Source organism: Ictalurus punctatus, unplaced genomic scaffold, assembly GCF_001660625.3.
Source record: "Ictalurus punctatus breed USDA103 unplaced genomic scaffold, Coco_2.0 tig00005203, whole genome shotgun sequence".
NCBI lineage: Eukaryota > Metazoa > Chordata > Actinopteri > Siluriformes > Ictaluridae > Ictalurus > Ictalurus punctatus.
This window is the reverse complement of record NW_026521107.1, coordinates 68,024-75,698: the sequence shown is the minus strand read 5'-3', so window position 1 is coordinate 75,698 and position 7,675 is coordinate 68,024. Positions and strand designations below refer to the sequence as shown.

Genomic DNA, 7,675 nt, shown 5'->3' with positions numbered 1-7,675 from the left:
CGTGTTTGTTAGAAATTTTGGTCTCCTTGTGCAGAAAAGCCAAGTTTAATTAAAAATGCTGATGCTATTCTACTTGTTCTCATACCATGACACGAAGGCATTCCTTGAACCAAGACAAGCCTCCAGAGTGAGCCTTACGAATAAGAGTTATGCTGGTAACGATTTCCAAGCGACATGCTGGTCAAAAGTGTGCTAGTTGTAAACAAAAATACGAACAAGGTCGTTAAACAGAAAGCACTGGGGTTAAGTTGATCTCAACTTAGAAACTGGCCAACATAATGGAGGGGACCAAAGTTCAACATTCTCTTGGTTAACGTCACCATTTTACAGGTTTCACAAGAACCTTGTCTCTTTGTATGTCTCAGACTGCAGGCAGTCAGTGGGTAAAGAAGTATGAAGGACAGAGCTGTGGTTGAACCCTGTTGGTTTGTATCCTTGAATAGTGGTGCTGAGCTGTGTTAATAGTTTGTAGAAAGCCATGAGAACCAGCTGGGATGGGCCCTTTCCAAGCCAAGGGCTGAGCACCATTTATGTCTGTGAGAACCGTTGAACTAGAGCGTCCACAGGCCTGACCTACAAGCTCGAGGGTAAAGTGCGCTCTCTCTCTCTCCTCGAGCCCAGGTAGCTCAGTCGGTAGAGCATCAGACTTTTAATCTGAGGGTCCAGGGTTCACACAGTCAAACAGTCCTTGTTTGGGTGTTGTAGTACCCTCCAGATCCTCTGAGAGGTCCAGTGAAACCATCTAAGGTGCCTCTTTCCAGCATGTTTTGTTCAGCAAGCAAAATGGGCAAACTAAGGGTAAACATTCAGCAGGTAGTCAAGTTACTAATGGTTGCTAGGTGAGAGTGTTGCTACCTAAGCTTTGTCACCTTTTAGCATGAAGTTGACAAAGACATGGGTGGTCATCATAGAGATTGGAGTCCATATAACAGCATCCTTATTAGACTGCGCAGAAAATCATGGGTCTGTGTGAAAAAGAGCACATTGAATGACCCCGACGTGATTTGAACCTCCTGATCTGGAGTCAGACGCACTTCCGTTGCGCCACGAGGTCCCAGCTCGAAGCCTACAGCGCATCATGGTGCAAGGCATACTTGTCCATCGGCGTGGCGATCAAGACGCATTGGAACTCGGAGACAGGTGGTGGGCTGTGACTGTTGCGACTAGTGTCTGACATCTGGGCAAGAGCTCTTTCAGAGGACAAGGCACGAGCCCTTTAAAGGGATAACCTGCCTGGTTTCCCTTCCCTGGACATTAAGGGAGATTTTCAAGATCAAATGGTAGATCTCACCCCAGTGCGTGAGAGTGAAGCGTGGACAACTTATACCTGAAGCGCAACTCAGGGACTCAACTGCCTATGCGATAGAACCATGGTTCAGCCTTCTTCTGGGTAACTTCACACATTTACCATTTGTACGAGGCCTTTGTGTCATTATACGTGTCAGACGATGGGCAATCAGTGGCAAAGGTGGCGTGAACCTGCTTTTTGCGAGGCATACAGAGCCAAGATTACACGTCAGTCTGTGGTGTGGAATTAACGTGTTTGTTAGAAATTTTGGTCTCCTTGTGCAGAAAAGCCAAGTTTAATTAAAAATACTGATGCTATTCTACTTGTTCTCATACCATGACACGAAGGCATTCCTTGAACCAAGACAAGCCTCCAGAGTGAGCCTTACGAACAAGAGTTATGCTGGTAACGATTTCCAAGCGACATGCTGGTCAAAAGTGTGCTAGTTGTAAACAAAAATACGAACAAGGTCGTTAAACAGAAAGCACTGGGGTTAAGTTGATCTCAACTTAGAAACTGGCCAACATAATAGATAGGACCAAAGTTCAACATTCTCTTGGATAACGTCACCATTTTACAGGTTTCACAAGAACCTTGTCTCTTTGTATGTCTCAGACTGCAGGCAGTCAGTGGGTAAAGAAGTATGAAGGACAGAGCCGTGGTTGAACCCTGTTGGTTTGTATCCTTGAATAGTGGTGCTGAGCTGTGTTAACAGTTTGTAGAAAGCCATGAGAACCAGATGGGATGCGCCCTTTCCAAGCCAAGGGCTGAGCACCATTTATGTCTGTGAGAACCGTTGAACTAGAGCGTCCACAGGCCTGACCTACAAGCTCGAGGGTAAAGTGCGCTCTCTCTCTCTCCTCGAGCCCAGGTAGCTCAGTCGGTAGAGCATCAGACTTTTAATCTGAGGGTCCAGGGTTCACACAGTCAAACAGTCCCTGTTTGGGTGTTGTAGTACCCTCCAGATCCTCTGAGAGGTCCAGTGAAACCATCTAAGGTGCCTCTTTCCAGCATGTTTTGTTCAGCAAGCAAAATGGGCAAACTAAGGGTAAACATTCAGCAGGTTGTCAAGTTACTAATGGTTACTAGGTGAGAGTGTTGCTACCTAAGCTTTGTTACCTTTTAGCATGAAGTTGACAAAGACATGGGTGGTCATCATAGAGATTGGAGTCCATATAACAGCATCCTTATTAGACTGCGCAGAAAATCATGGGTCTGTGTGAAAAAGAGCACATTGAATGACCCCGACGTGATTTGAACCTCCTGATCTGGAGTCAGACGCACTTCCGTTGCGCCACGAGGTCCCAGCTCGAAGCCTACAGCGCATCATGGTGCAAGGCATACTTGTCCATCGGCGTGGCGATCAAGACGCATTGGAACTCGGAGACAGGTGGTGGGCTGTGACTGTTGCGACTAGTGTCTGACATCTGGGCAAGAGCTCTTTCAGAGGACAAGGCACGAGCCCTTTAAAGGGATAACCTGCCTGGTTTCCCTTCCCTGGACATTAAGGGAGATTTTCAAGATCAAATGGTAGATCTCACCCCAGTGCGTGAGAGTGAAGCGTGGACAACTTATACCTGAAGCGCAACTCAGGGACTCAACTGCCTATGCGATAGAACCATGGTTCAGCCTTCTTCTGGGTAACTTCACACATTTACCATTTGTACGAGGCCTTTGTGTCATTATACGTGTCAGACGATGGGCAATCAGTGGCAAAGGTGGCGTGAACCTGCTTTTTGCGAGGCATACAGAGCCAAGATTACACGTCAGTCTGTGGTGTGGAATTAACGTGTTTGTTAGAAATTTTGGTCTCCTTGTGCAGAAAAGCCAAGTTTAATTAAAAATGCTGATGCTATTCTACTTGTTCTCATACCATGACACGAAGGCATTCCTTGAACCAAGACAAGCCTCCAGAGTGAGCCTTACGAACAAGAGTTATGCTGGTAACGATTTCCAAGCGACATGCTGGTCAAAAGTGTGCTAGTTGTAAACAAAAATACGAACAAGGTCGTTAAACAGAAAGCACTGGGGTTAAGTTGATCTCAACTTAGAAACTGGCCAACATAATGGAGGGGAGCAAAGTTCAACATTCTCTTGGTTAACGTCACCATTTTACAGGTTTCACAAGAACCTTGTCTCTTTGTATGTCTCAGACTGCAGGCAGTCAGTGGGTAAAGAAGTATGAAGGACAGAGCTGTGGTTGAACCCTGTTGGTTTGTATCCTTGAATAGTGGTGCTGAGCTGTGTTAATAGTTTGTAGAAAGCCATGAGAACCAGCTGGGATGGGCCCTTTCCAAGCCAAGGGCTGAGCACCATTTATGTCTGTGAGAACCGTTGAACTAGAGCGTCCACAGGCCTGACCTACAAGCTCGAGGGTAAAGTGCGCTCTCTCCCCTCGAGCCCAGATAGCTCAGTCGGTAGAGCGTCAGACTTTTAATCTGAGGGTCCAGGGTTCAAGTCCCTGTTTGGGTGTTGTAGCACACTCCAGATCCTCTGAGAGGTCCAGTGAAACCATCTAAGGTGCCTCTTTCCAGCATGTTTTGTTCAGCAAGCAAAATGGGCAAACTAAGGGTAAACATTCAGCAGGTTGTCAAGTTACTAATGGTTACTAGGTGAGAGTGTTGCTACCTAAGCTTTGTTACCTTTTAGCATGAAGTTGACAAAGACATGGGTGGTCATCATAGAGATTGGAGTCCATATAACAGCATCCTTATTAGACTGCGCAGAAAATCATGGGTCTGTGTGAAAAAGAGCACATTGAATGACCCCGACGTGATTTGAACCTCCTGATCTGGAGTCAGACGCACTTCCGTTGCGCCACGAGGTCCCAGCTCGAAGCCTACAGCGCATCATGGTGCAAGGCATACTTGTCCATCGGCGTGGCGATCAAGACGCATTGGAACTCGGAGACAGGTGGTGGGCTGTGACTGTTGCGACTAGTGTCTGACATCTGGGCAAGAGCTCTTTCAGAGGACAAGGCACGAGCCCTTTAAAGGGATAACCTGCCTGGTTTCCCTTCCCTGGACATTAAGGGAGATTTTCAAGATCAAATGGTAGATCTCACCCCAGTGCGTGAGAGTGAAGCGTGGACAACTTATACCTGAAGCGCAACTCAGGGACTCAACTGCCTATGCGATAGAACCATGGTTCAGCCTTCTTCTGGGTAACTTCACACATTTACCATTTGTACGAGGCCTTTGTGTCATTATACGTGTCAGACGATGGGCAATCAGTGGCAAAGGTGGCGTGAACCTGCTTTTTGCGAGGCATACAGAGCCAAGATTACACGTCAGTCTGTGGTGTGGAATTAACGTGTTTGTTAGAAATTTTGGTCTCCTTGTGCAGAAAAGCCAAGTTTAATTAAAAATGCTGATGCTATTCTACTTGTTCTCATACCATGACACGAAGGCATTCCTTGAACCAAGACAAGCCTCCAGAGTGAGCCTTACGAACAAGAGTTATGCTGGTAACGATTTCCAAGCGACATGCTGGTCAAAAGTGTGCTAGTTGTAAACAAAAATACGAACAAGGTCGTTAAACAGAAAGCACTGGGGTTAAGTTGATCTCAACTTAGAAACTGGCCAACATAATAGATAGGACCAAAGTTCAACATTCTCTTGGATAACGTCACCATTTTACAGGTTTCACAAGAACCTTGTCTCTTTGTATGTCTCAGACTGCAGGCAGTCAGTGGGTAAAGAAGTATGAAGGACAGAGCCGTGGTTGAACCCTGTTGGTTTGTATCCTTGAATAGTGGTGCTGAGCTGTGTTAACAGTTTGTAGAAAGCCATGAGAACCAGATGGGATGCGCCCTTTCCAAGCCAAGGGCTGAGCACCATTTATGTCTGTGAGAACCGTTGAACTAGAGCGTCCACAGGCCTGACCTACAAGCTCGAGGGTAAAGTGCGCTCTCTCTCTCTCCTCGAGCCCAGGTAGCTCAGTCGGTAGAGCATCAGACTTTTAATCTGAGGGTCCAGGGTTCACACAGTCAAACAGTCCCTGTTTGGGTGTTGTAGTACCCTCCAGATCCTCTGAGAGGTCCAGTGAAACCATCTAAGGTGCCTCTTTCCAGCATGTTTTGTTCAGCAAGCAAAATGGGCAAACTAAGGGTAAACATTCAGCAGGTTGTCAAGTTACTAATGGTTACTAGGTGAGAGTGTTGCTACCTAAGCTTTGTTACCTTTTAGCATGAAGTTGACAAAGACATGGGTGGTCATCATAGAGATTGGAGTCCATATAACAGCATCCTTATTAGACTGCGCAGAAAATCATGGGTCTGTGTGAAAAAGAGCACATTGAATGACCCCGACGTGATTTGAACCTCCTGATCTGGAGTCAGACGCACTTCCGTTGCGCCACGAGGTCCCAGCTCGAAGCCTACAGCGCATCATGGTGCAAGGCATACTTGTCCATCGGCGTGGCGATCAAGACGCATTGGAACTCGGAGACAGGTGGTGGGCTGTGACTGTTGCGACTAGTGTCTGACATCTGGGCAAGAGCTCTTTCAGAGGACAAGGCACGAGCCCTTTAAAGGGATAACCTGCCTGGTTTCCCTTCCCTGGACATTAAGGGAGATTTTCAAGATCAAATGGTAGATCTCACCCCAGTGCGTGAGAGTGAAGTGTGGACAACTTATACCTGAAGCGCAACTCAGGGACTCAACTGCCTATGCGATAGAACCATGGTTCAGCCTTCTTCTGGGTAACTTCACACATTTACCATTTGTACGAGGCCTTTGTGTCATTATACGTGTCAGACGATGGGCAATCAGTGGCAAAGGTGGCGTGAACCTGCTTTTTGCGAGGCATACAGAGCCAAGATTACACGTCAGTCTGTGGTGTGGAATTAACGTGTTTGTTAGAAATTTTGGTCTCCTTGTGCAGAAAAGCCAAGTTTAATTAAAAATGCTGATGCTATTCTACTTGTTCTCATACCATGACACGAAGGCATTCCTTGAACCAAGACAAGCCTCCAGAGTGAGCCTTACGAACAAGAGTTATGCTGGTAACGATTTCCAAGCGACATGCTGGTCAAAAGTGTGCTAGTTGTAAACAAAAATACGAACAAGGTCGTTAAACAGAAAGCACTGGGGTTAAGTTGATCTCAACTTAGAAACTGGCCAACATAATGGAGGGGAGCAAAGTTCAACATTCTCTTGGTTAACGTCACCATTTTACAGGTTTCACAAGAACCTTGTCTCTTTGTATGTCTCAGACTGCAGGCAGTCAGTGGGTAAAGAAGTATGAAGGACAGAGCTGTGGTTGAACCCTGTTGGTTTGTATCCTTGAATAGTGGTGCTGAGCTGTGTTAATAGTTTGTAGAAAGCCATGAGAACCAGCTGGGATGGGCCCTTTCCAAGCCAAGGGCTGAGCACCATTTATGTCTGTGAGAACCGTTGAACTAGAGCGTCCACAGGCCTGACCTACAAGCTCGAGGGTAAAGTGCGCTCTCTCCCCTCGAGCCCAGATAGCTCAGTCGGTAGAGCGTCAGACTTTTAATCTGAGGGTCCAGGGTTCAAGTCCCTGTTTGGGTGTTGTAGCACACTCCAGATCCTCTGAGAGGTCCAGTGAAACCATCTAAGGTGCCTCTTTCCAGCATGTTTTGTTCAGCAAGCAAAATGGGCAAACTAAGGGTAAACATTCAGCAGGTAGTCAAGTTACTAATGGTTACTAGGTGAGAGTGTTGCTACCTAAGCTTTGTTACCTTTTAGCATGAAGTTGACAAAGACATGGGTGGTCATCATAGAGATTGGAGTCCATATAACAGCATCCTTATTAGACTGCGAATAAAATCATGGGTCTGTGTGAAAAAGAGCACATTGAATGACCCCGACATGATTTGAACCTTCTGATCTGCAGTCAGACGCACTACCGTTGCGCCATGAGGTCCCAGCTTGAAGCCTATAGCGCATCTTGGTGCAAGGCATACTTGTTCATCGGCGTGGCGATCAAGACGCATTGGAACTCGGAGACAGGTGGTGGGCTGTGACTGTTGCGACTAGTGTCTGACATCTGGGCAAGAGCTCTTTCAGAGGACAAGGCACGAGCCCTTTAAAGGCATAACCTGGCTGGTTTCCCTTCCCTGGACATTAAGGGAGATTTTCAAGATCAAATGGAAGATCTCACCCCAGTGCGTGAGAGTGAAGCGTGGACAACTTATACCTGAAGCGCAACTCAGGGACTCAACTGCCTATGCGATAGAACCATGGTTCAGCCTTCTTCTGGGTAACTTCACACATTTACCATTTGTACGAGGCCTTTGTGTCATTATACGTGTCAGACGATGGGCAATCAGTGGCAAAGGTGGCGTAAACCTGCTTTTGGCGAGGCATACAGAGCCAAGATTACACGTCAGTTTGTGGTGTGGAATTAACGTGTTTGTTAGAAA

General features: G+C 46.7%; 2 non-coding genes across 2 annotated transcripts; both read left to right on the top strand.

Annotated features, from left to right (window-relative positions):
* The first annotated feature begins 3,687 nt into the window (after positions 1-3,687).
* On the top strand, positions 3,688-3,760 carry trnak-uuu (transfer RNA lysine (anticodon UUU)). Its single transcript has one exon. It is a non-coding gene; the product is annotated as a tRNA-Lys (tRNA).
* A 2,988-nt stretch (positions 3,761-6,748) lies between these two features.
* trnak-uuu (transfer RNA lysine (anticodon UUU)) lies at positions 6,749-6,821 on the top strand. The gene has a single exon. It is a non-coding gene; the product is annotated as a tRNA-Lys (tRNA).
* Positions 6,822-7,675: the final 854 nt, after the last annotated feature.